The following is a 27,279-nucleotide window of genomic DNA, read 5'->3' as shown; positions in this document are numbered from 1 at the left end:
CTACTAATGGCGCACTTAAGCAGGATGCGCCATTAGTATGTTTGGATAGGCGCACTAGTTCAAAAAAAAATTCTATACTAATGGCGCACCCACTGCCTGGTGCGCCATTAGTAGTTACAACTACTAATGGCGCACTTGGGCAGGATGCGCCATTAGTATGTTTGGATAGGCGCACTAGTTCAAAAAAAAATTCTATACTAATGGCGCACCTGCTGCCTGGTGCGCCATTAGTAGTTACAACTACTAATGGCGCACTTTGCCCGGATGCGCCATTAGTATGTTTGGAGAGGCGCACTAGTTAAAAGAAAATTTGATACTAATGGCGCACCCGTAGCATGGTGCGCCATTAGTAGTTTAAACTCTAATGGCGCATCAGATTGTGGTGCGCCATTAGTATATACTAATGGCGCACCATCTTTCTGGTGCGCCATTAGTGTCAATCCCATCTATAGCCCTTTTCCTAGTAGTGTGGTGTTATGTGAACGTCGACTACATAACACTTCACCATTATTTGGGCCTAGAGGAAGGCATTGGGAAGTAATAAGTAGATGATGGGTTGCTAGAGTGACAGAAGCTTAAACCCTAGTTTATGCGTTGCTTCATAAGTGGCTGATTTGGATCCATATGTTTCATGCTATGGTTAGGTTTACCTTAATACTTTTGTTGTAGTTGCAGATGCTTGCAATAGAGGTTAATCATAAGTGGGATGCTTGTTCAAGTAAGAACAGCACCCAAGCACCGGTCCACCCACATATCAAATTATCAAAGTACCGAACGCAAATCATATGAGCGTGATGAAAACTAGCTTGACGATATTCCCATGTGTCCTCGGGAGCGCTTTTCCTATTATAAGAGTTTGTCCAGGCTTGTCCTTTGCTACAAAAAGGATTGGGCCACCTTTTTGCACTTTATTTACTTTTGTTACTTGTTGCTCGTTACAATTTATCTTATCACACAACTATCTGTTACCACTTATTTCAGTACTTGCAGAGAATACCTTGCTGAAAACTTCTTATCATTTCCTTCTGCTCCTCGTTGGGTTCGACACTCTTACTTTCGAAAGGACTATGATAGATCCCCTATACTTGTGGGTCATCAACACCTCCAGCAATAAACTTGTCCGGTAGGATACAATTGAAGTGCTAAAGTTCTCTAGCAAATGACTGTATCTCATGAGCTTGCTCAACCACGGAGCGCTCTTCAGTCATCCTGTAATCATAGAATTTCTCCATGATGTACAGCTCAGAGCCAGCATCCAAGACCCCAAACTTGGCCTCGAGTGCGTCCCACATATATTTTCAATTATCAATTGATGCATAAGCATCAACTATGTTCTCACCAAGAACACTCAAGAGAGTAGCCTTAAACAGAGTATCCATTTTCTAAAAAGCTTGTGCCTATTGAGCATCATGCTCTCCTTCAGGTTTGCCAAGAGTGGCGTCATATCATCTGATGGTTTGAAACCATAGAATGTCTCTCACGCGCCACCTCTTATAATGGATACCCTCAAACATAGGAGGTCTCATGGATGCAGCAAAACCACTTGGGGTAAATTGCATATAATAAGGTTTTTGGATTGTTGGAAATATGAGCAATTTACCGAATAATTTTACTAACATAAATACTAGATAAAGCATGACTAATATAGCAGGGATAAAGTAAGTCATGCAATCTGACAGAGAGAAGGTAAATAGTATCTTCACATATGAACTATAGGCAAACATATCTAGAGCAAGCAGCATATATGAAGTAGAGCCTAACATATCTAGGGCAAACACTAGAACAAGGAACTATTGCAGGACCTCTAACTGAAAGAGTAAGAACACGTACGGGACATTAGGAGTAGCGGTAGCACTAGACTTTGGGTCGGTGTCCTCGACAACCATGTCGTCGAGGAGGTTGTCGACGTCGGGGAAGAAGTTGTCTTCGGGGAAGTAGTCGTCGGAGTCCGTGATGAAGGAGTCAGTAGTCGGATGGGGAAGAACGTGGCAGTAGCGCAGTGCTAAGGAACTTGGTGGCGAGAGGGAGATGGTCTTTCTGACGTGTCTCTCAAGAGAGGAGCGACCTCTCTTATATAGGCACAGGAGAGAGAGGCGAACAGGCTGCGACGGGAGGTGAAGCAACAAAGGGAGACGAAGCGAATAGGCGGTAGGCGAAGAGGTGCGCCGTTCGTATTCAATCGCCACTACAGCAAAAACGTTTTAGCTCCCATGTGACCGTTTGTATACCCATCATGCATGGAAAAAATTTAGACATCGGCTCGGCTCATTCCCGCAACCCGCGTCGCGTCACGTCGCGTCATGACGAGGCATGGCATGGCGAGGCGGACGACGGAGGAGGAGCGCGCGTGGATGCCCCTCTTGTTCTCATGCTCATACATGTCGGGAAAGAACCTCCCTCATAAATCCCAATCTTCAGAGTTGCATTTAATTCTTTGCAATAAATCCCATTTGAATTCAATAGTCTTCATCATAAAAGACCAAGCACAAGAAGTATCGAGCATGGAGCGATTGTTGAGAGAAAGCCGAGCATAAATTTTTTGAATAATCATTTCTCTTGAGAGATCATGATTGGGGCATGAATATAACATTGACTTAAGCCTACCCTAAGCTTGAGTGATGCTTTCTCCTACGCGAGGCCAAAAATTATATATATAATTACGATCACGATGAACAAGATGCATAGGATAAAACTTTTGGTGAAATTCCAATTTCAATCGTTTATAGTTCCATGATCCCATATCATCACATAGCCTAAACCATGTCAATGCATCTCCCTTAAAAGATAAAAGGAAGACATTTTTCTTGACAACATCATTGGGCATACCTGCAAGCTTAAATAATCCACAAACTTCATCCACATAGATTAAGTGCAAATCGGGATGCAATGTTCCATCTCCTGTAAAAGGATTAGCTAGCAGTTTCTCTATCATACGTGAAGGAAATTCAAAGTAAATATTTTCAGTAGGTTCAGTAGGTTGAGGAGCAACTCTTTGCTCTACTGGTCGGGGTGAAGATACCCCTAACAAGCCCCTCAAAGGATTATGTTCCATAGTAACAAGTGACAGTAAATTTCAGCACACTATATAAATCTTTCCTTACAAAGTTCTACTTACCAAAGGCGCTTCACTCCCCGGAAATAGTGCCAAAAAAGAGTCTTGATGACCCACAAGTGTAGGGGATCTACCATAGTCCTTTCGATAAGTAAGAGTGTCAAACCCAACGAGGAGCAGAAGGAAATGACAAGTGGTTTTCAGTAAGGTATTCTCTACAAGCACAGAAATTATCGATAATAGATAGTTTTGTGATAAAGTAATTCGTAACGGGTAACAAGCAATGAAAGTAAATAAAGTGCAGCAAGGTGGCGCAATACTTTTTGTAGCAAAGGAAAAGCCAGGACAAATTCTTATATAGAGAAAAGCGCTCCCGAGGACACATGGGAATTATCGTCAAGCTAGTTTTCATCACGCTCATATGATTCACGTTCGTTACTTTGATAATTTGATATGTGGGTGGACCGGTGCTTGGTACTACCCTTTCTTGGACAAGCATCCCACTTATGATTAACCCCTGTTGCAAGCATCCGCAACTACAAAATAAGTATTAAGGTAAACCTAACCATATCATGAAACATATGGATCCAAATCATCCCCTTACGAAGCAATGCATAAACTAGGGTTTAAGCTTCTGTCACTCTAGCAACCCATCATCTACTTATTACTTCCCAATGTCTTCCTATAGGCCCAAACAATGGTGAAGTGTCATGTAGTCGATGTTCACATAACACCACTAGAGGAAAGACAACATACATCTCATCAAAATATCGAACGAATACCAAATTCATATGACTACTTATAGCAAGACTTCTCCCATGTCCTCAGGAACAAACGTAACTACTCACAAATCATATTCATGTTCATAATCAGAGGAGTATAAATATGCATTAAGGATCTGAACATATGATCTTTCACCGAATAAACCAACTAGCATCAACTATAAGGAGTAATCAACACTACTAGTGACCCACAGGTACCAATCCGAGTTTTTGAGACAAAGATTGGATACAAGATATGAACTAGAGTTTGAGAGGAGATGGTGCTGGTGAAGATGTTGATGGAGATTGACCCCCTCCGGATGAGGGGATCGATGGTGATGATGATGGTGATGATTTCCCCCTCCTGGAGGGATGTTTCCCCAGTAGAACAGCTCTAGCAGAGCCCTAGATTGGTTCCGCCAAGGTTCCGCCTCATGGCGGCGGAGTCTCGTCCCGAAATCTTGCTTATGATTTTTTCCGGGGTAAAAGACTTCATATAGCAGAAGATGGTCACTGGAAGGTTTCCAGGGGCCCCCCACCCTCGTGGCCATGGTGTGGGCCCCCTCTGGTACTTTCTTCACTCATTATTTTTTATTAAATCCAAAAATTACTTTCGTGGAGTTTCAGGACTTTTGGAGATGTGCAGAATAGGTCTCTAATATTTGCTCCTTTTCCAGCCAAGAATCCCAGCTGACGGCATTCTCCCTCTTCATGTAAACCTTGTAAAATAAGAGAGAATAGGCATAAGTATTGTGACATAATGTGTAATAACAGCCCATAATGCAATAAATATCAATATAAAAGCATGATGCAAAATGGACGTATCAACTCCCCCAAGCTTAGACCTCGCTTATCCTCAAGCGGGAGCCGAAATCGAAAAATATGTCCAAATGTTTAGAGATAGAGGTGTTGATAAAAATAAAATATGGACATGAGGCCATCATGATCATTCTTATAACAACAACATATATATATATATATATTGTCATATGATTTCTTACGCTCAAGTAACAATCTATTCACAATGTCAAGTATGAATCAGAAACTTCATTGAGAACAACCAATTATGATCTTGGTCATTGAAGCAATTGCAATTTATCATAACATTGGAAAGAGTCAACATAAGAGCTTTTCAGCAAGTCCACATACTCAACTATCATTTAGTCTTCCACAATTTCTAACACTCACGCAATACTTATGGGTATGATGTTTTAATCGGACACAGAGAAAGATAGGGGCTTATGGTGTTGCCTCCCAACCTTTTACCTCAAGGGCAATGTCGACAATAATAGTTCATGCTAACTTACATTCAATTGGATATATGTATATATATATATATATATATATATATATATATCAGGATATTTCGAACACGAGGTGCTTGCCAAAGGATAAAATGTAAAAAGGAGAGGTGAAGATCACCATGACTCTTGCATAAAGTATAAGACGAAAGTAAAAGATAAGCCCTTCACAGAGGGAAGCAGAGGTTGTCATGTGCTTTTATGGTTGGAAGCACGAAATCTTAATGCAAAAGAACGTCACTTTATATTGCCACTTGTGATACGAACCTTTATTATGCAGTTCGTCGCTTTTATTACTTCCATATCAAAAGATCGTATAAAGCTTATTTTCTTCCACACTAATAAGTCATACATATTTAGAAAGCAATTTTTATTGCATGCAACATGCCAACTTACTTGAAGGATCTTACACAATCCATAGGTAGATATGGTGGACTCTCATGGCAAAACTGGGTTTAAGGATAATTGGAAGCACGAGTAGTATCTTTACTTGGTGCAAAGAGTTTGGCTAGCATGAGAGGGAAAGGCAAGCTCAACATGTTGTATGATCCATGACAATATACTTTATTTCAAATATAAGAAAACATAACCCATTATGTTGTCTTCCTTGTCCGACATCAACTCTTTAGCATGTCATACTTTAATGAGTGCTCACAATCATAAAAGATGTCCAAGATAGTGTATTTATATGTGATAACCTCTATTTCTTTATTACTTCCTATTAATTGCAACGATGACCAAAACTATGTTTGTCAACTCTCAACAACTTTTATTCATGATACTCTTTATATGTGAAGTCATTACTCTCCATAAGATCAATATGATCTCTTTATTTCTTTTTATTCTTTCTTTTATTCCCTCAAGATCATAACAAGATAGCAAAGCCCTTGACTCAACACTAATCTTTATTATATATAGCTCACAGACTCGATTACATAGAAGGATCATAAGGAAAAACTAAAAACTAGATCATACCAAAAGCTTTATTCTACTAGACCAAGATATTTCTAAAAGGAACGAACTAAGAAAAACGTTAATGATAGGGGTGTGATGGTGATACGATACCGGGGCACCTCCCCCAAGCTTGGAAGTTGCCAAGGGGAGTGCCCATACCCAAGTGTTTATGTCTCCCTCTTCGGAAGTGGCGATTATGGAGTTGTTGATGATGTAGGCTTGTCGTCCGTCTTCCAAGGCATGGGCTCACCATCATAGAAGGATGATCGAGTCTCCAGGATCCTCAAATCTATAGCCAAACTCATTCTCTTGAATCTATATCAATACTCACAGTTTTGGTTTTGCAGGTCATAGATCTGGGCTTGGAGGTGCTCAATTTTCTCATGAAGCTTGAAGATGGATTCCCCGATGTTCTTGGCTTCCAGCTTGTGATTGTTGGTGAACTCCGCGATCATCATGTGGTTGGAGTTGAGTCCGCGTTCCACCATCCCTTGGCACTTGAACACTTGTTGTTCCATTGCTTCAAGTTTTGTCTCCACGCTTCCGGTCCTCCTTGGTCCCTCAACATCGCGGATGTGTAGAACCCCCTCATGCATCTCAATGGTTTGAGGGTGATGCAGCACCTCAGCGAGGTAGGGTTGATGACCTTCTCGAAAAACTTATCCTTGGGGGAGCTTGGAGACGTCATGGAAATCTAGATCTGCCAGGAAAAACAGCTCGAAACAAAGACAGAGGATATTTGCGTGATACGGTGGTCAAAACCTTCGGGAGATTATATAATGAATTTTTACCGACCAAAAGAAGTGTCGTGCAAGAAAACGGAGTCCGGAGAGCACACGAGGTGCCCACGAGGCAGGGGGGCTCCCTCCACCCTCATGGACGCCTCGTGTCCTTCCCGGACTACTTATTTTCCTATTTTCTTAAATATTCCAAAATGGAGAAAAAATGCTATTAGAACTGTTTTGGAGTCGGTTTACTTACCGTACCTCATACCTATTCCTTTTCAGAGTCTGAAACATTCTGGAAAGTGTCCCTTATGTATTCCTCTGGGGTTACGGTTTCAATCACATTAGTTTCAACATTTATGGGATTACATGAGATATAATGTTTTTTTGACTATGTACTGCAAGGCAACATCCTCACATCCCTTTTTTTAAATAATAATAGTAGAAGTTACAACTTTACAAATGTACAAAGAAAAGTAAATATACTTACAAGAGAAAGACTAAGTAAGGTTAGCAATCCAAGAACAAAGACTATCTTTATATTTACATCTAATCCTATGAGATAGAAGAGAGATGTCATGTATAAAGTTTCTTCTCCAAACTCTAAATGAGGGTTGTTCGTTTCTGAAGATATTCCCATTCCTTTTATCCAAATATTCCAAGTAGCAGTGAAAATAACCTCAGAGAAGAAAGGGTGACCAAAATCCTTCCTAACTGCTTGAGCCATATCATATGTGGTTTGGTTCGGTTGAACAATCCAAGAAATCCCAAGATAGTTCCAAACCCGTTGGCTAAAATTGCAAGCAAAGAAAAGGTGAGCCCGATCCTCATGTTGTGCAAGGTTGCATAGCACACAAGTATCATCCTGGATGATCCATTGCCGACGTTGCAACATATCCCTGGTGTTCAAACGATCCATTAACAGAAGCCAACCAAAAACTTTTAGCTTTAGCATGCATGCACACTTCCAAATCCACTTGAATATGGGATCAACCACTAGGTGTGAGAAGCAAGAGTCATAATATATCTTTTCCCTAAAGACTCCAGACTTTGAAGGCCACTTCCAAATGTCCTTGCTCTCACCATCCAGATTGATCAAAGGCAGGAGGGCCTGTAATTGTGTGAATTCTGAGAAGGCCTCCTGCGAAAGAGGCAAATGGAAATGATCCAAGATATCAGGCTGTTCAATAAAGTCCTTAACTGTGATTGCATCATCCACAGCAAAAGAATGAAGCCTCGGAAAATAGTCGTGCAACAGGACAACACGATTTCCCAGCTGCCAACGGTCAAGCCAAAAGAGCACCGTGTCACCAGCATGAACTTGTGGAACAGCTAGCTTGCAGAATTTGGGATATAAGCGCATGATATCACGCCACCAAAAAGAACCACAGATCTGTGTGCTTTGGGGTGGTGACGAAGCATAATAAGTGTCCCAAATTAAAGATACCCAAGGCACATCCACTTTATTGAAGAACTTGAAGAGATATAATGTTTGATCCTTTGACCGTTCACCACCTTTGGATTTGTGCCTTCGAAGTCGTTAATTTTTATGGCACCGGAACGATAGACCTCCTCGATAATGTAAGGACCTTCCCATTTAGAGAGAAGTTTTCCTGTAAAAAATCTCAAACAAGAGTTGTATCACAACACATAATCACCTACATTAAACTCATGCTTTTGTATCCTTTTGTCATGCCATCTTTTAACTTTTTCCTTAAACAGTTTGGCATTCTCATAGGCTTGAGTTCTCCATTCATCAAGTGAGCTAATGTCAAATAACCTCTTCTCACCGGCAAGTTTAAAATCATAATTGAGCTCTTTAATAGCCCAGTATGCCTTATGTTCTAGTTCGAGAGGTAAGTGACATGCTTTCCCATAGACCATTTTATACAGAGTCATACCCATAGGATTTTTATATGCAGTTCTATAAGCCAATAATGCATCATCAAGTTTCTTGGACCAATTCTTTATAGATCTGTTAACAGTCTTTTGCAAAATTAATTTAAGCTCTCTATTACTCAATTCTACTTGACCACTAGACTGTGGGTGATATGGAGAGGAAATTCTATGATTAATGTCATACTTTGCAAGCATTTTACAGAAAGCACCATGAATAAAATGTGAACCACCATCAGTCATTAAGTATCCAGGGACTCCAAACCTCGGAAAAATAACTTCTTTAAGCATCTTAATAGAGGTGTTATGATCAGCACTACTAGTTGGAATAGCTTCTACCCACTTAGTAACGTAATCAACAACCCTAAAATATGTGTATACCCATTAGAGGAAGGAAACACTTCTTTGACAAGAGAATAATTCATAGGCATTTCTTGACGTCTACTAATATTACCAATTCTTTGACATTCATCACAAGACAGGACAAACTTACGAACATCTTTGAAGAGAGTAGGCCAATAAAAACCGGATTGCAATACCTTATGTGCAGTTCTGTCTCCAGTGTGGTGTCCTCCATATGCCTCGGAGGGACACTTGCGTAGGATCTGTTCCTGTTCATTCTCAGGTACACAACGTCTAATAACACCATCTACCCCTTCTTTATAAAGGTGTGGGTCATCCCAGAAGTAATGTCTTAAATCATAGAAACACTTTTTCTTTTGCTGGTATGTGAAACTAGGTGGTATGAGTTTATCAACAATGTAATTAGCATAATCAGCATACCATGGAGAACTACGAGAAGCATTTATGACACCTAATTGTTCATCAGGAAAGCTATCATCAATAGGTAGTGGGTCATCAAGAACATTCTCTAACCTAGACAAGTTGTCTGCAACGGGGTTCTCAGCTCCCTTTCTATCAATAATATGCAAATCAAATTCTTGTAGTAAGATAACCTATCTAATAAGTCTAGGTTTAGCATCTTTCTTTTCCATAAGATATTTAATAGCAGCATGATCAGTGTGAATAGTTATTTTGGAATCAACAATATAAGGCCTGAATTTATCACACGCAAATACAACTACTAAAAATTCTTTTTGAGTAGTTGTCTAATTTCTCTGGGCATTGTCTAGAGCTTTACTAGCATATTGAATAACATTTAATTTCTTATCAACTCTCTGTCCTAGAATAACACCTACAGCATAATGACTAGCATCACACATAATTTCAAAGGGTAAATTCCAATTAGGTGGCTGAACAATAGGTGCAGAAATCAAAGCTTTCTTAAGTATTTCAAATGCTTCTACACAATCATCATTGAAGACCAAAGGAATATCTTTTTGTAATAGATTAGTCAGAGGCCTAGAAATTTTAGATTAGTCTTTAATGAACATCCTATAAAAACCGGCATGACCAAGGAAACTTCTTATACCTATAATGTCCTTGGGACACGGCATCTTTTCGATAGCATCAATCTTAGCTTTATCAACTTCAATACCACTTTCACAAATTTTATGCCCCAAGACGATGCCTTCATTAACCATAAAGTGGCACTTCTCCCAATTCAAGACAAGACTAGTGTCAGTGTCAAAACCGACGGATCTCGGGTAGGGGGTCCCGAACTGTGCGTTTAGGCGGATGGTAACAGGAGATAAGGGACACGATGTTTTTAGCCAGGTTCGGGCCCTCTCGATGGAGGTAAAACCCTACTCCTGCTAGATTAATATTGATGATATGGGTAGTACAAGAGTTGATCTACCACGAGATCAGTGAGGCTAAACCCTAGAAGCTAGCCTATGGTATGATTGTTGTTCGTCCTATGGACTAAAACTCTCCGGTTTATATAGACACCGGAGAGGGCTAGGGTTACACAGAGTCGGTTACAATGGGAGGAGATCTACATATTGTATCGCCAAGCTTGCCTTCCACGCCAAGGAAAGTCCTATCCGGACACGGGACGAAGTCTTCCATCTTGTATCTTCATAGTCCAGGAGTCCGGCCAAAGGTCATAGTCCGGCCATCCGGACCCCCCCTAATCCAGGACTCCCTCAGTAGCCCCTGAACCAGGCTTCAATGACGACGAGTCCTGCGCGCAAATTGTCTTCGGCATTGCAAGGCGGATTCCTCCTACGAATACTTCATAGAAGGTGTTGAACACAAGGATAGTGTCCGGCTTTGTAAAATAAGCTCTACACACCACCATAGAGATAATAATATCTGCACACATCTAATCTGCTGACGTATTCCGTAGCGTGACGTCATGCCACAGCCAAACCTTTATTCGAATCGTTTTACTGTCCCACCTCAGCGTGTTTAGCGAGGCGGTTTCTTTGGCATGTCTTGTCAAAGCAGGGATCGTGTCCCCTTATTCCGGGATTCTCGGGATTCTCATCAATATGGGTGTGGATAACCCAACCACGCCATCGGTACGACTTCTTTAATCGAAGGTAAGTCCCAAACGTTCACGGGGAGGGCTCTTGGTTTTCAACCTCTTTATAAAGAGACCAAGGCTCACCTCCTCTTTTTCAATCCAATCAAGCCCGCCTCTTGCCTTGAGTTCCAACACCCAAAGCTCCAGATCCAGGCACTTCGGACCTTCGATGATGTCCGGCTCCGACCTCCAAGGCCGGTGGATGCCTTCCTTTGTTACGGAGGAAGACATGCGAAAGCTGAGAGATGCCAGGTACCTGACCGGTGAAATCCCGCATAGGCTGCCTGCTCAAGGGCAGGCTATTCCCACTCCCCAGCCCGGTGAGAGCGTGGTGTTCACATCTCACTTCCTTCGGGGGCTAGGCTTCCTGATTGATCCCTTCGTGAGGGGGCTCATGTTTTATTACGGGCTAGAATTTGACGACTTAGATCCAGAGTCCATCCTCCAAATTTCATCGTTCATTGTCGTGTGCGAGGCCTTCCTCCACGTTACTCCTCACTCCGGGCTGTGGCTTAAAACCTTCAAGGTAGAACCGAAGATGATCGAGGGGCAGCACGCTGAGTACGGAGGTGCAATTATAAGCAAGATTGCCGATCCTCCATGGCCCGAGGGCTCTTTCCAAGAGGAGTTCGGATTATGGCAACGAGAGTGGTTCTACATCACAGCCCCCAGGGGCACCACATGGGTGACGCCGCCTGCTTTTCGCTCGGGTCCCCCCCCACGGCTAGCGTCATGGGTCAATAAAGGACTTAACTGGGGGCCGTCCAAGGACGTGCCCTTGCTGCAGGGCTGTATTCAAGATCTCCGAGAGAGAGACATCAATTTGGTCGTAGCGGCGCAGGTTATGCTAATTCGCCGCATACTGCCCTGCAAACATCGCCCCCTCCGCCTGTGGGAATTTAATCCGAAAGGGCCACGAGCTCTCCAACACTTTATGGGCAAGACGCCCGTGGAGATGTACAAATTGTTTTTCGGATCACAAGCAAGGTGTCCGGACTTGTCCGAGGATGCAAGCCTGAGCTGCAATCACCCGGATACTCAAGTAAGTAGCCCCATACCCGGACACGCCATCCGTATATTTATCATAAAACTGCCCTTAAAAGAGCTATCCTTTAAACAAGAGTGGATAGCGAAAGCAAGGCTTATCAGGTGTCCGGCCCCCCTCCCTGAGATCACGCCGGATCCTGTATTGACCAGGATGCGGGAGATTGCGCCTTTTGAAGAAGGCAAAGAGGGGAACAAGGAAGCTACCACCTCCACGAAGGAGGCTGTCAGGAAGCGAGGAATCGGGAACTCCTCTATCCAGGGAAAGAAGAGGAATGCCTCTGAAAACCCGAAGGCGATCGCCTCAAAGCGGGGGAAGAAATCTTCGTCAGAGGGTCCGGCACCGGAGAGTGCTCCGGCTGCATTCTGCCCCAAGGGGATCAGCTCTCCAATGAGCCGTAAGTAAAGAGGGGGGTTTTAAAATGAGTGATATCCCTGTTTTCTTTCTGAGGAAGATAACCAAAATTTTACCTTGCAGTTCGGATCTGAACCCTTCTCAGCAGAGCTCATCCTCCAGGGATCTCCGTCCAGAGATGATGGAGAGAGAAACGCCTCCCCCAGCTGTACCATCTTGCGAGGCTGGTGACCCCGAGGTGTCGTCTCGGAGGATTTCTCCAAATCTGGACTTTGAAAAAGGTCGTCGGACTAGTCCAGCACCTTTAGGTGCACGGTCGGAGGGGCTGCAGGATCCGCTCAGGCGAGCATCTATCTCAGAAGAACACCGTGTGTTGATGAACACGGTGATTAGAAGGATTTCATCCGCGGAAAGCGGACTGTACGAGGCCGCCAGGAGTTTACTGACAGGTTTTGAGGTACGCGAAAAGATGTACCTTTTGACAGAGCCGCATATATAAAATGCGCCCTGTATAAATTGTAGCCCCTGAGACTCTGTGTGTTGTCAAAAATGACGGCATACAGAGGATCATAATCCCAGGTATAATATGTCGCCTTTCCTATGTAGGTGGCGAGGCGTTCAGTGGCTAGCCGGACTGATGAATCTGCCGAGCTAAAGCGGCAACTTGATGTAGCAGATGCCGACATCGCGCTTGTAAATGAGCGGCTAGATGAGGCACAAGGTATGTAATGTCTTCAAAGACATTTGATAAGAAGATCTTGATGCTCGTGCCTTATAACATATGTGCTTAATGCAGATGGTGCCGCTGCCATGGAGAACCTTCAGGCGGAACTTGCCCGAGCCAAGGAGCAAGCGAGGAAGAGTGATGCGGCTGCCATTAAAGCGGCTGAAGAGCTAAAAGCCGAACAGGCTGCTCACTGCCAGAGCAAGAAGGAAATGGCCGAGATGGCTGTAAAATTAAAGGATGCTGCCGACCATTGTAAGCTTCGTGAAGAAGAAGATAGGGTGGCGCAGAAGGACCTAGAAAAGGTCACTATCGAGGCCAAGCACACTCGCTCTGCAATGAGAGCTATGAAGGAGGAGCTACGTCAGGCCGGAGATATCGCGGCTGGAAAGCCCTATATGCTACGGATGAAGTTCGGGGATCCTAAGTATGCTTCGTTGGACCGGAAGTGGAGTGCGGCGAACACTTATCTGGATTTGGTGGCAAGTGCCGCGGACGCGACCGAACACTTCCAGGGTCTGGATGACCATAAATTGGAAGAACTGTTTTGGTCGCAATTCCATAATCCAGAGCGCCAACTTTTGGTGTGCGACCGTTTGGCCGCTTGGGCGGAGCTGAACAGGTTTTCTGGACTCACTATGAGGTACGTCACGAGTCGTCTGTGGTCGGAAGAGCCAGAGCCGAAGAGTTATTTTAGCTTGGTGCAGCAGTTCCTTGGTTCGGTGCCGCATGTTGATGCAATGAAGAGGTCAGCGTGCATAGAGGGTGCACAGATGGCTCTTGCCCGTGTCAAGACATACTGGGCGGATATGAAGGCCACTGTTGTTGCATCCTGGGATTCGGACGAAAGCTGAGTACCTGCCAAGCACTACTTTGAGGAAGTTCTACAGGGTGCTCGTTTAATAGAGACGCAGTGCTCGAAGGATGTTGTGTTCAAATAACATGTGCTATTGTAAAACAATATTTTTGATAGGATGTAAAAGCTTTTATACTTGTGCTTTCAAGAATTATAACGCCTCCTGTGCGGCCGTTAATGTATATGTGTATATAACCTGAAAGATGGCAGTCGTTGGCTTCAGCCCCCACACATATAATGTGGGGGTGTTCGGAAAAGGCGCCTTTTCACACTTGATCCAACGTCTTGGTCCTATAAAGGAGGTGATAGCGCAGCGAACTAGGCAACCAGACTATAATGCTTTATCACTTTCACTTAGCCATAGGAGTTTGACAGTGGGGCTACTGAATAACCCCTAGGGGCACCGCGCTCGCCCGAATTTGGGGCGCGTGTGTGCCTGACCGGGAAATGACCCTTCGTTAATGCGGAGGAATCCTAAAGATTCCGGCAAGTCATCGAGTGGTTGACCAGTCTCTCGCTAGATCATGATAGTCAGTTTTCGGCTTTCTCTACTGAGGTGCTCACCTGGCCGAACCAGGGCACAATCGCAGTAGTTCTCCTGGTGCCGCCTTAGCCGATAGAGCGGAACGTAAGGCAGCAAAACATAGGAGCCAGGCAAACCCAACATTTGACCAAAGACATGATTCGGAGCTGATGCATATAAGGCCAAACTCGCGACGCCGAACACTCCCTAAGGTATTCAGTCTTTATGAAGACGGGCCGAACAAAAGCCCTTGGTAAAAAAGCCCCTGTGTCCAGGTACACGCAAAGTTCTGGCGTGGCCACATGCCAAGACGCCAGCCTCCTCCTCGGGTATAGCAAAAACCGGGGGATGTTATCAACAAGAGACAGTGAAAAAGGTTTACATAGGGTCTTAATCTGAAAAGAATCCTTGAAATGGGTCCCTGCTGCACGTCTGCGCCTGTGTCTCCGTTGTGCCGTATCCTGGACGGGTGTAGCACGACGTTCGTGTGCAAAAGAGAGGAACTTAGTGGAAAATCAATATTGCGAGAAATCTATGTTAAAATAAACAAAGCATAATACAAAAACATTGATAGGATTGAGCTTTATTGTCGTGCGGAGCCCCTTGTACAGGGTTATGCGGCTATGAAGCCTTTGCATGTTTACGCCAGATTCGTCGAGCCATGTCCGGGGTCTTTAATGACCTTTGTAGGTGCTCTAAGTAGTAAAGCTGGGTAGGTGTGCGGCTGTCGAGGCGGTCGCACCATCCTTCGTGCTCGGGGAACACTTGATATTTCCCTTTAATGAGATGATGCCTCATGGATCGGGCATTTTGAGTGTAAGGGATGCATAATGCGGTATTGCGTTAAAGCGGGCGAAAGCTTTGCATCCCAGTAGCGCTTGATGGCGACTTATGAATGGGGCGATGTGGAAGGTTAGCATTTCGATTCGGAAGTTGTCGGGGGGGGGGGGACATAACTTCTAACGAGAGGGAACCCATATAATGGGTATCTGGGCCTGGCGTGACCCCTTTAAAGGAAGTGTTGCCATGGCGGATTATTGCTGGGTCTAACCCCATTTTGCGGATTGTGTCCTAATATAGTAGGTTTAGGTCACTGCCGCCGTCCATTAGGACTTGTGTAAAGTGGAGTCCGTCAATTATCGGTTCTAAGACCAAGGCAGTCCGGCCTGCGTTTCGGATACCTCTAGAGTAATCCTGATGGTCAAAGGTGATTGGTTGTAACAACCAGTGGCTGGATTCCTCTGGGACAGGCCGTATGGCGCGTATCTCCGTAGGCGCCAATATGTTTTTTCCTTTTGTCACATGAAGTGAATTTACTGTTTTGACTTCTTGTGGGAACTTCTTTTGTTCTCCAGTGTTCTGCTTATGGGATTCGCCGTCATCATCGCTTGGTATGTCGAGCCCCTTGTGTTCGGCGTTGAGTTTGCCGGATTGCTTGAAGACCCAACAATCTCTGTGTGTATGGTTTGCCGGCCTCCCGGGGGTACTGTGGATTTGACATATTTTGTCCAAGATTTTGTTGAGGTTAGATAGATCGTCACTGTCATCTTTGGGGGCGGCTTTTTATGATTTTGCCGAGAGCTTTTGAATCTGGCGTTGACTGCCGTGCTCTTCGGGCTGTTATCCTTGATCCGGCGCTGTTCCTTGCTACAGTGCGGTTTCTTGTTTCCATCTCTGAGTTCGGATGTACTTGGGTCGCTGGTGCTGCTTCTTGCCAACCAGCTATCCTCTCCTGCGCAAAAGCGGGTCATGAGGCTTGTCAATGCGGCCATTGTTCTTGGCTTTTCTTGGCCGAGGTGTCTGGCGAACCATTCGTCTCGGACGCTATGTTTGAAAGCTGCTAGGGCTTCAGCGTCCGGTCAGTCGACTATCTGATTCTTTTTAGTAAGAAATATGTTCCAGAGTTTCCGGGCTGACTCTCCGGGTTGTTGAGTTATATGACTTAGATCGTCTGCATCTGGAGGTCGGACATAGGTCCCTTGAGAGTTTGTCCGAAAAGCATCCTCGAGCTCTTCCCAACTTCCTATGGTATTTTTGGGAAGGCTTTTAAGCCAATGCCGGGCTGGCCCTTTGAGCTTGAGGGGTAAGTATTTTATGGCGTGGAGGTCATCTCCTCTAGCCATGTGTATGTGGAGGATATAATCCTCAATCCAGACTCCAGGGTCTGTTGTTCCGTCATATGCCTCTATGTTTACGGGCTTGATTCTCGCTGGAAATTCATGGTCCAGCACCTCATCGGTGAAACATAGGGGATGCGCGGCGCCCCTATATTTGGGTGTGCCGCGATGTTCGCATATTTGTTGTGTTGCATTGCTTACTAGAGCTTGCTTTCTTGGCCCGTAGATAGATCTGGTTGGGCCGTATTTTTGATGCGAATCCTTGTGCGGATCACGTGCCGGATTGAGTGCGGCGCCCTTTCTCGCTCGATGTCGGTCGTGGGGTCATCTATCTGACCTGGTGGCTTCCTTGTTTTTTGACTGTGGGGGCTCTAAGGCCTCCTCATCAAATTCCGGTAGTAATTTTCGCTTCGGATAGCTCTTTGTGTGGTGACTGTCACCGTACCTGTGTGCGGTGCTGAGTACTTTGCCCCATCTGATTCTGAGTGCATCTTCCGCTGTTTTGAGCTTCCGCTTCTGCTTTTTCAGGCTACGCGCAGTGGTGACGAGCCTTTGGTGGAGGTTCTTCTGCTCCAGCAACTTGTTCGACGTGAGGTCGTTCGGACTATTGTATTCGCCGGGGACGGGTTGTTTGGTTTGTTCATCCAAGTTGCCCTGTTCGGACGGTTGCTCGACGGCATGTTCGTTGTCCGGCGGTTCACCCTGCTCTATGGCTGGGTCTCTGTCGAGGTGGGGTTTGGCGCGGTGCTTACGCCGCCGCTTTGATTGCTTTTCGAGGGACGATCCCTCGTCGCGCCCTTTTGATCCTCGTCGTCGTTTCTTTTACGTGTGTCCACCATGCATACATCGTGTGATGAGGTGGTTGTCCAGTGCCCTACAGGTGCTGGTTCTTGTTCGTCTCCTTCATCGGCGTCCATACCGTCGATGTCTTCGAAGTCGAGGTCGAGCATGTCGGTTAAATCGTCGACAGTGGCTACAAAGTGGGTGGTGGGTGGGTTTCGAATTTCTTCGTCGTCCGCATCCCAACCTTGCTGACCATAGTTCGGCCAGGGCTCTCCTGACAAAGAGAGGGACTTTAGTGAATTCAGTATGTTGCCAAAGGGCGAGTGCTGAAAGACGTCCGCGGCGGTGAACTCCGTGATCAGAGCCCAATTGGGTTCGATCGGAAGGGGTGTGGGAGATTCGGAGTCCGGAAAGGAGTCTGGCACCTTGGAGTCACAGGCCTCACAAAGGACTAGGCTGGTATTCGGCTCGATCGCCATAGAGATTGCGGCTCCTGGGGCAGCGTCCAACCGTCCGTCCCTGACTAGCGCGGTTGGCTCCGAGCTAAGGGTCGGAGCAGACACCTGAGCGGCGCTCTGGGCGCTGTCCGGCGGTAGAGCTAGATCATGCCCATCGTGACAGTGCGGCACGCTCGGCCGTGGCTCGAATCCGTCGAAGATCAAGTCCCCACTGATGTCAGCCGTGTAGTTTAAACTTCCAAACCTGACCTGATGGCCAGGGGCGTAGCTTTCAATCTGCTCCAGACGGCCAAGCGAATTGGTCCGCAATGCGAAGCCGCCGAACACGAAGATCTGTCCGGGGAGAAAAGTCTTACCCTGGACTGTGTCGTGGTTGATGATCGAAGAAGCCATCGGGCCTAAAGGTGACAACACAGAGGAACTCTCAATGAAAGCACCAATGTCGATGTCAAAACCGGCGGATCTCAGGTAGGGGGTCCCGAACTGTGCGTCTAGGCGGATGGTAACAGGAGACAAGGGACACGATGTTTTTACCCAGGTTCGGGCCCTCTAGATGGAGGTAAAACCCTACTCCTGCTTGATTAATATTGATGATATGGGTAGTACAAGAGTTGATCTACCATGAGATCAGAGAGGCTAAACCCTAGAAGCTAGCCTATGGTATGATTGTTGTTCGTCCTATGGACTAAAACTCTCCGGTTTATATAGACACCGGAGAGGGCTAGGGTTACACAGAGTCAGTTACAATGGGAGGAGATCTACATATTGTATCGCCAAGCTTGCCTTCCACGCCAAGGAAAGTCCTATCCGGACACGGGACGAAGTCTTCCATCTTGTATCTTCATAGTCCGGGAGTCCGGCCAAAGGTCATAGTGTGGCCATCTAGACCCCCCCCCCTAATCCAGGACTCCCTCAACTAGTATCTTCGCATCTCTTCAAAACTCGATCAAGGTTGCTCAAGCAATCATCAAAAGAAGAACCATAAACGGAGAAATCATCCATGAATACCTCACAAATCTTTTCACAAAAATCAGAGAATATAGCCATCATGCATCTTTGAAAGGTAGCAGGTGCATTACATAAACCAAAAGGCATATGTCTATAAGAAAAAGTATAGAAAGGGCAAGTAAAAGTGGTCTTTTCTTGATCCTCTGCTGACACGGGTATTTGGGAGAAACCAGAGTAACCGTCTAGAAAGCAAAAATGTGTATATTTGGATATCTTTCTAGCATTTGATCAATAAAAGGTAAGGGGTAATGATCCTTTTTAGTAGCTTTATTTAGTTTGCGGAAATCAATTACCATCCTATAACCTGTAACAATTCTTTGTGGGATCAATTCATCTTTATCATTAGGAACAACAGTAATACCTCCCTTCTTAGGGATACAATGGACAGGACTTACCCACTGACTATCAGCAACGGGATAAATTATACCTGCCTCTAGGATCTTTAGTATTTCATTTCTTACCACTTCTTTCATCTTAGGATTTAACCAACATTGGTGATCAATAACTGGCTTAGCGTCTTCCTCCAAATTTATTTTGTGTTGGCATAGAGTGGGAATAATGCCCTTAAGATCATTAAGAGTATAACCAATAGCAGCACGGTGCTTCTTCAGAGTTTTCAATAATCTCTCCTCTTCCTGTTCTGAAAGGTTCGCACTAATAATAACAGGATATATCTTCTTTTCGTCAAGATAAGCATATTTAAGTGTATCTGGTAATGGTTTAAGCTCGAACACGGGATCACCCTTGGGTGGAGGAGGATCCCCTAGAATTTCAACAGGCAAGTTGTGTTTCAAAATAGGTCCCTGTTTAAAGAATATTTCATCTATTTCCCTTCTTTCATTCATGAACATATCATTTTCATGGTCTAGCAAATATTGTTCTAAAGGATCATTAGGAGGCATGACAATAGAAGCAAGACCAATAATTTCATCCTTACTAGGTAATTCTTTATCATGGGGTTGTCTATGAAATTTAGCAAAATTAAACTCATGAGACATATCCCCCAAACCAATAGTAACAACATCCTTTTCGCAATCTATCTTAGCATTAATAGTATTCAAGAAGGGTCTTCCAAATATAATGGGACAAAAGTCATCTTATGGGGAACCAAGAACAAGAAAATTAGCAGGATATTTAACTTTCCCACACAAGACTTAAACATCTCTAACAATCCTAATTGGTGAAATAGTATCTCCATTGGCAAGCTTAATTGTAACATCTATGTCTTCTATCTCAGCAGGTGCAATATCATGCATAATTTCTTTGTATAAGGTATGAGGTATTGCACTAGCACTAGCACCCATATCACATAAGCCATGATAACAATGATCCCCTATTTTAACAGAAATAACATGCATGCCTACAACAGGTCTATGTTTCTTAGCATCGGGTCTAGCAATTCTAGCAGTTGCATCACAGAAATAAATAACATGCCCATCAATATTATCAACCAAGAGATCTTTAACCATAGCAATACTAGGTTCAACTTTAATTTGCTCAGCTGGTGTATATGTTCTAGTATTACTCTTACGAACCACAGTTGAAGCTTTAGCATGATCTTTTATCCTAACAGGGAAAGGTGGTTTATCAATATAAGTAGTAGGAATAATAGGATCATTATAAGTGATAATATTTTCTTCAACTTTAATAGGTGCAGTTACTTTTACTTCAGTGGGAGGATTATATTTAAACCACTTCTCCTTAGGGAGGTCAACATGAGTAGCAAATGATTCACAGAAGGAAGCTACTATCTCAGAGTCAAGTCCATATTTAGTGCTAAATTCACGGAAGACATTGGTATCCATAAAAGATTTATTACAATCAAACTTAGGTGTCATACCTGACTCCTTACCTTCATCGAGATCCCAATCTTCAGAGTTGCGTTTAATTCTTTCCAATAAATCCCATTTGAATACAATTGTCTTCATCATAAAAGACCCAGCACAAGAAGTATCGAGCATGGAGTGATTGTTGAGAGAAAGCCGAGCATAATTTTTTTAATAATCATTTCTCTTAAGAGCTCATGATTGGGGCATGAATATAACATTGACTTAAGCCTCCCCCAAGCTTGAGAGATGCTTTCTCCTTCGCTTGGACAAAAATTATATATATAATTACGATCACGATGAACAAGATGCATAGGATAAAACTTCTGGTGAAATTCCAATCTCAATCGTTTACAGTTCCATGATCCCATATCATCACATAGCCTAAGCCATGTCAATGCATCTCCCTTCAAAGATAAAGGGAAGACCTTCTTCTTGACAACATCATCGGGCATACCCGCAAGCTTAAATAATCCACAAACTTCCTCCACATAGATTAAGTGCAAATCGGGATGCAATGTTCCATCTCCTGTAAAAGCACTGGCTAGCAATTTCTCTATCATACCCTAAGGAAATTCAAAGTAAATATTTTTAGTAGGTTCAGTAGGTTGAGGAGAAACTCTTTGCTCTACTGGTTGGGGTGAAGATACCCCGAACAAGCCCCTCAAAGGATTATGTTCCATAGTAACAAGTGACAATAAATTTGAGCACACTATATAAATCTTTCCTTACCAAGTTCCACTTACCAAAGACGCTTCACTCCCCGGCAACGGCGTCAGAATAGAGTCTTGATGACCCACAAGTGTAGGGGATCTATCGTAGTCCTTTCGATAAGTAAGAGTGTCGAACCCAACGAGGAGCAGAAGGAAATGACAAGTGGTTTTCAGTAAGGTATTCTCTGCAAGCACTGAAATTATCGGTAACAGATAGTTTTGTGATAAGGTAATTCGTAACGGGTAACAAGCAATGGAAGTAAATAAAGTGAAGCAAGGTGGCCCAATCCTTTTCGTAGAAAAGGAAAAGCCTGGACAAATTCTTATATAGAGAAAAACGCTCGCGAGGACACATGGGAATTATCGCCAAGCTAGTTTTCATCACGCTCATATGATTCACGTTCGTTACTTTGATAATTTGATATGTGGGTGGACCGGTGCTTGGGTAATGCGCTTTCTTGGACAAGCATCCCACTTATAATTAACCCCTATTGCAAGCATCCGCAACTATAAAAGAAGTATTAAGGTAAACCTAACCATATCATGAAACATATGGATCCAAATCAGCCCCTTACGAAGCAACGCATAAACTAGGGTTTAAGCTTCTGTCACTCTAGCAACCTATCATCTACTTATTACTTCCCAATGTATTCCTCTAGCCCCAAACAATGGTGAAGTGTCATGTAGTCGCTGTTCACATAACACTACTAGAGGAAAGACAACATACATCTCATCAAAATATCGAACGAATACCAAATTCACATGACTACTTATAGCAAGACTTCTTCCATGTCCTCAGGAACAAACGTAACTACTTACAAATCATATTCATGTTCATAATTAGAGGAGTATAAATATGCATTAAGGATCTGAACATATGATCTTCCACCGAATAAACCAACTAGCATCAACTATAAGGAGTAATCAACACTAATAGTGACCCACAGGTACCAATCTGAGGTTTTGAAACAAAGATTGGATACATGAGATGAACTAGGGTTTGAGAGGAGATGGTGCTGGTGAAGATGTTGATGGAGATTGACCGCCTCCCGATGAGAGGATCGATGGTGATGACAATAGTGATAAGGATGGTGATGATCTCCCCCTCCCGGAGGGATGTTTCCCCGGCAGAACAGATCCGTCGGAGCCCTAGATTGGTTTCGCCAAGGTTCTGTCTCGTGGCGGCGGAGTCTCGTGGCGCGCCCCCACCCTCGTCGCCAGGGTGTGGGCCACCTCTGGTACTTTCTTCACTCATTATTTTTTATTAAATCCAAAAATGACTTTCGTGGAGTTTTAGGACTTTTGGAGATGTGCAGAATAGGTCTCTAATATTTGCTCCTTTTCCAGCCCAGAATCCCAACTGACGACATTCTCCCTCTTCATGTAAACCTTGTAAAATAAGAGAGAATAGGCATAAGTATTGTGACATAACGTGTAATAACAGCCCATAATGCAATAAATATTGATATAAAAGCATGATGCAAAATGGACGTATCAAGGTCCAACTCTCTCTAAACTAGCACTGTGGGACTAAACTTTAGTTCCACCTCTTGCCTTGCACGAACGGGCTGCGTGGGCCTCTAGGATTTATTAGGAATTTCTGAAACTGCTATTGGGCTGGCCCAAAATAGAAAAAATTCCAGCACAATCACTAGCTCAAGTGGGATGTTGCGAATGCTCTCGCATAATCGGGGCCTCCCAATCCACAATTCCAGTTGCTCCTACTTCAACAGACTATTTTTTTACCTCTTTAGGAGACTATTTTTTTACCATGCCCGTGGGGATTCGTGCCTCATTTTTCACTAAGATGCTTCAGTTTTTATTTCTTTTTTTTGAAGGGAATAGCAGGAGCTCTGCTTTTGCATTATAGTAGAAGAGAGGAAAAACAAACAGTACAAGATCCTTCTGGGATAGGCCCCTCGATAGGAGAGAAACTGCTCAAAAACACTCGATGTTACTCACAGGGTAGGCTTTATGCAATAACCTGACCCTGACCATTCGCCTCATAGTATAATTTTACATCATCTCTAATTAAATCAGCCAACATGAACACAATCAATTCCTTCTATTGAAAGATCCTCCTGTTGCGTTCCTTCCACAGGTGCCATGCAATGTAGGCTGCCAACGTGATATCCTCCTGCACCTTGCTCACCGGACCGCGTCGGGAGCATAGTCTTCTCCACCAATCTGTGATCGAGCTAGCCGAAGACGCAATATGCCACATCCTGCTGTTAGATCCCTGGAAGTGGAACCATATCTCCTTTGCAAAAGAACACCCCGGCGTCAAATGCTCTGCTGATTCGGGCTCTTGATCACACAACTTGCACCGATCATTATGCGGCCAATTCCGCGCTATTAGTCTATCGGCCGTCCAAGTCCTGTTCTGCAGGAGCAACCAAAGGTAAAATTTGACCTTCCCCTCCATCTTGCATCTCCATATTCTCTCAAGATCCGGCTGCTCGATCCTGGCCGCAAACTAGATACCATACGTAGAGCTCGCAGAGTAGGAGCCGTTTGCTGTGAGTGACCCGCTGATCACATCCTTTGCTTCTGAAGGGCTCACCAGCTGAACCTCCTCCCAAATTCCGACAAATTGCGCTAGCTGCTCCTCGTTGTTCATTCTTTGCAGCCCTTGCATCCATCCGTCGTTTGTCAAAGCTTCTTTGACAGTAATTTTCTTGAAACGCGCCAACTTGAAAATCTCCGGTGCAATCATATAAGGGGCCTTCCCATGCATCCATCTATCCATCCAGAACAGCGCAAGCCAACCATTACCCAACTGAATAGAGGAGAAGCTCGAGAACAACTGTCTATCAATGGCGTCACATGGGGTAGGAGATCCTTTCCACGGTCGATCGACGTCAAACCATCTGAACCATTCCCATCTAAAGCGCAAGGCCCGCCTGAAATATTCGATGTTCTTGATACCTAACCCACCAACAATCTTGGGGGAGTAGGCCCGCTTCCAGTTTACAAGACACTTGCCTCCAGTTGCTCTTCAATTTCCCATAGGAAATTTCTACTGAGCTTGTCCACCTCTCTAATGAACCATTTATCCGGTTGGAAAGCTGTTAAGAAGTAAAAGGCAGAGCTAGTAACCACTGAGTTGATGTAAACCAGCCTCCCCATCCTGTTCAGCAATCTGCCTTTCCTAGGCGAGAGCTTTCCCGCCATCTTATCCAGCATCGGCTGCACCTCGGCCCTCCTGGGCTTCCTGACACCTAGAGGCAGTCCCAGATATGTACATGTGAGAGCCCCTTGCGTCCCACCAAAAACAGCCAGCATGGGTTCCAGTTCAATTCCATGACAGGCAATGGGATACGCCACCGTTTTGCTGATATTAGTGGACAGACCAGAAGCATTACCGAAGATCTTGAGAATGGCTTGAACAACAAGGAAATCATCCATGGAGGGCTTGATGAATAGAGCCGCGTCATCAGCGTAGAAACTGGATCGGAAGCGGGCAATCCGAGATCTCAACGGTGATAGGATATTTCGCTCTGCAACCATCGATAGGATCCACCACAATGGTTCCATGGTAATGATGAATATCAACGGGGACAAAGGGTCACCCTGTCGAAGCCATCGCAAGTGAACAAAAGGTAAGTCGGTATCCCGTTTAAAAGCACCATTGATGATGTGGAGGACAAAATCAGTGAAATCATGTTAAGCCATCTCTGACCAAACCCCATCGCCTCTAGGACCTCCATCAGGTATCCCCAACTTACCAAATCAAAAGCCTTGGCGACGTCAAGCTTCAGGAACACCAAGGACGAATTTGTGGAATGAGCAGCCTTGATCACGTTTTTGACGTACATGAAGTTGTCTTGAATAGCCCTTCCTCTTATGAAGGCGCTCTGATTATTTGTGACAAGCCCCTTGATCTTAGGAACCAGCCGGGAAGCCAACATCTTGCTAACAATTTTTGGAACACTGTGCATTAGACTCACCAGCCTAAAGTCACCTGCCTCCTAAGCATCGTCCTTCTTGGGCAGCAGCACTATATTTGCCGTATCTAGCACCTTCCAGTTGTGTCCATGGAGTGAGTGAACACAATTCACCGCGGCAAGGAGGTCCTCCTTAATCAGCTACCAACAATGCTTGAAAAACATGCCCGTGAACACGTCTGGCCATGGTGCCTTCTCACCGTGTATCTCAGTAACAGCCGCGTGCAGCTCCTTCTTGGTGAAGGGGTCGTCTAAGTGCCGTAGATCTCACCTTGGCATTCCCATGGCCTCCTAATTCAGTTTTGTGGTCCTCAAGAAAGGTGTGCCCATAATGCCTTTGAATCTATCGAACAGGATCTAAGCCTTCCCCTCGTGATCAGTCACCATTCCGTCCCTTCCGTTCAACCTTGGCATATGATTCTGGCGGTGCCTTCTACTAGCTCTGATTTGAAAAACCTAGTGTTTGCATCTCCTTCTCTTATCTTAGCAATCCTCGATTTCTGCCTCCATTTAGCTCTCTCGATAGCCGCTAGACCCAATAGCTTGGCTTTCAGCAGAGCACGCATCCTCCTCTCCTCAGCGGACAGATCCCTTTCCTCTTGCGCTAGATCAAGCCTGAAGATCACTTCACTCGCCAAGCTCGACATGAAACTGGCCCATCGCACCTTTTTCTTGTTCCATAGACGCAGAGCCTGCGTGGTTCTGGATAGCTTGATGTGCAAGACCCGAATAGGGTCATTAGATTTCACCTCTCTATTCCATGCCACTTGAACCACCCCCTGAAAATTAGTGCACTTAAGCCAATGGTTCTCAAAGCAGAAGGCCTTATAATACGAGCACTCCATCTTCTTCAGCACGATGGGGCAGTGATCAGAAATATTAGTGGAGGCTGGCGACATCTGATATTGAGGGAAACTGGCCTCCCAGTCATTTGTCACCATGATTCTATCAATCTTCGTGTGAGTAACATTCCCCGTTCATTTGACCATGTGAATCTCCTTCCCAACAACGGGAAATCAATCAGCTCCATCTCCTCAACGGCAGCCCTAAACCACCCCATCATTCTCAAGTTTAAATTGTTAATGCTCTTATCACTTGCCCTGCTGATCAAATTAAAATCTCCGAGGATCATCCACCGCGGCAGCATTTGAAACTTGATCCTCTGCAATTCATCAATGAACTGGATCTTCTCCTCTTCCAATTGTGGTCCATAAACGCTGGAGATGGACCAACACTACCCATTGGCTCCGCATCTGGTCGTTCCCGAGACTGAAAAGTCCCCAGCTGCAGATGGATCACTTGTGATCTCAAAATCCTCATTGCAAGCAATTATCACACCTTCCCTGGAGCCATTCGCTAGGAGGGAGACGAAATTTCACCTTGTCCATAGTCGACATACCCACCGTTGGGTTGGACGCTAGCCTGCCGCTGCTTCGCTTCATGGCGACCCCCCGCCGGGCTAGCCCCCAAGCCGCCGCCGGGCATCGGGGTGGGGAGGAGAGGAGCGGGGAGGGGGATACACAACTAATGAGAAACCGGTTCAACGGGTCAGCCCGCTCTTCATTCTGCGCTCTAGCCCCAGCCTTGTCACCATCCTCACTATATACTCTCATATACATAGCATGTTAATGTCAGGTATGTTACATATGTGTGTGTCACCATCGACATTGTGCAGTGCAACAACCCATCTACTCTCTCATTCAACAAACATACATTACAAAAAAAATACACTTCCGTGATGATACGTGTTTGTCACAGTAGGTCGCGTTTTTTGTCATGCATGTACATCCATGACAAATTTATGA

General features: G+C 44.6%; 1 pseudogene; it reads right to left on the bottom strand.

The window, feature by feature from the left end:
• LOC123080063 (uncharacterized) overlaps positions 1-26,415 on the bottom strand; it is a 33,430-nt pseudogene extending 7,015 nt beyond the window's left edge.
• Between the last annotated feature and the right edge of the window lie 864 nt (positions 26,416-27,279).

The sequence above is a fragment of the Triticum aestivum genome, chromosome 1B (assembly GCF_018294505.1).
Source record: "Triticum aestivum cultivar Chinese Spring chromosome 1B, IWGSC CS RefSeq v2.1, whole genome shotgun sequence".
In the NCBI taxonomy this organism is placed as follows: Eukaryota; Viridiplantae; Streptophyta; class Magnoliopsida; order Poales; family Poaceae; genus Triticum; species Triticum aestivum.
The sequence above is the reverse complement of the archived record's forward strand: the minus strand, read 5'-3'. Positions and strand labels throughout refer to the sequence as shown.